At 28.4% G+C, this 1,930-nt stretch overlaps 1 protein-coding gene across 1 annotated transcript in view; it reads right to left on the reverse strand.

The window, feature by feature from the left end:
* Nucleotides 1–965, reverse strand: part of HELRODRAFT_104858 (hypothetical protein) — a 5,130-nt gene extending 4,165 nt beyond the window's left edge. The window contains exons 1-2 of the mRNA XM_009013315.1: nt 906–965; nt 157–266 (exon numbers count right to left, since the gene is read on the reverse strand). The gene's annotated coding sequence lies outside the window, so the exon portion shown is untranslated. The remainder of the gene's footprint in view (nt 1–156; nt 267–905) is intronic.
* Nucleotides 966–1,930: the final 965 nt, after the last annotated feature.

The following is a 1,930-nucleotide window of genomic DNA, read 5'->3' on the forward strand; positions in this document are numbered from 1 at the left end:
ACAACTCAACACAACAAAACAACATAATACAACATAGCACAATACAACATAATGCACAATGATACAACACAACACAATTACAAAAAATATAAACTATAAATACAAATTCATAAAAAACAACAATTAAAAATAGTGGAGATGTGAATTTGTAACGCACCAGTTAATCCAAGCAGAGGCAGGCCTTTCTGGCTCAGGGCCCTGGTCGAGTCTCCTCCTATACATGGAGCGCAAATAGGGACGTACCCATTGTTTTTTCCCTCTACAAGCTAGTTTTGGATGGATTATTACAATTATATCAACAAAATAGTTTGAATTGGATTTAATTAATGATTTTTTTTTCAAAAAGAAGAAGCTGGGTGTGGAATGAATGAAATTAATTAATTACTTACGATGATATAGTTTGGATAAATTTAATTATTTAATGATTTATATAAAAAAAAGCTGAAGTGATAACTTTTTAATGAGTGAAACTTGTTGAAAACATTTTATTTTTAATTTTTAAAACCTAACAAAAGAAAAAAAATTTTTTTTACTGTCCTATCTTTATTTATGTTTATCTTTATTATTTATTTTATTTTACATCTAATTCTAACAGAGATACAATACCAACCATCACATCACATCACATCACATCAACATTGTATGATAACTTTTAAAAATCAGTAATAAATAAATATAAAATAAATAAATAAAAGTGATATAATAATCGCAATCATCATCATCATCGTCAATGACATCATTCTCATCTTCATCATACTGCAACTACATCTTCTATATCTTATCCATTGTGAACTGGTCCTCTTGGGGCAGTGCAATTAAATTTAATTAAATCAACTATCAAAAACTTTTTAAGGTTTAATTTTTAAAATATCAATAAATAACAATTCACTAAACGACCAACTGACCTTGAAAAAATAGCGAATGCACTTTATTAACCGAGAAAAGTTTTCGAGAAATCACCAACAACATGATTATTAACGTCTAAATTAACTTTTAACTTTTGCATAGAGCAGATAAATTCATATAATTAGAATAGGTATGGGCAATAATAGGTATGGGCAATTCGTTGCGAAATCGTTGGAGGAAATGGTGTCAACAGTAGTTATTTTACTGCATGGTAGTTAATCAGCCGGTATAAAGGTTATATTCAATTCCTATCAAATAAATTTGACAAAACATACACAGGCAGAACTAAATAAATAAATAGATAGATATATACACGTAGTTATAATACATTTATGATGTTGTATTTTCACATTCAAATTGTACAATTGTGTTATGGTGTAGTCTCAAATTATTTTGAATTCGCTCAGAAAATTTTAAACGTTTTACTACACTATATATACTAGTTATTTTTATCAACAATTTAAAAATTTTATCAATAATTAAAAAAAATTTCAAATTGATTTCATTGCGATATCGATAATGATTTTTGTGACCTGACTGATTAAAAAGCATCAAAGAAAGTTAAAAAAGGATGGAGAATTTGTTATATTGGGATATTCGTTTAAAAAGCAAGCAAAATTTTAATATAAAAGCGCTTATAAATCTATGTATATTGGCTCAGCTTGGCTTGGCTCGGCTTGGAATCGGATGTTAAGCAAGGTGTGGTCTCGCAAACTATTTTGAATTCTCCCCGAAAAATTTGAACTACGTCCGTACATATATAGTAATGGCTACTGTTGTTTTTTATAATGAATTTATAAAATATATAAATATAGCGAGCAAAATATTAACATAAAAGCGCTTTTAAATCTATGCATATTGGCTCAGCTTGGCTTGGCTCGGCATGGAATTGGATGTTAAGCAAGATGTGGTCTCAAACAATTTTGAATTCTCCCCGAAAAATTTGAACTGCGTGCTTACATATATAGCACTGATTACTGTTGCTTTTATAATGAATTTTTATTATATATATATAAAGTGACGG

Source organism: Helobdella robusta (assembly GCF_000326865.2).
Source record: "Helobdella robusta unplaced genomic scaffold HELROscaffold_116, whole genome shotgun sequence".
Lineage (NCBI taxonomy): Eukaryota > Metazoa > Annelida > Clitellata > Rhynchobdellida > Glossiphoniidae > Helobdella > Helobdella robusta.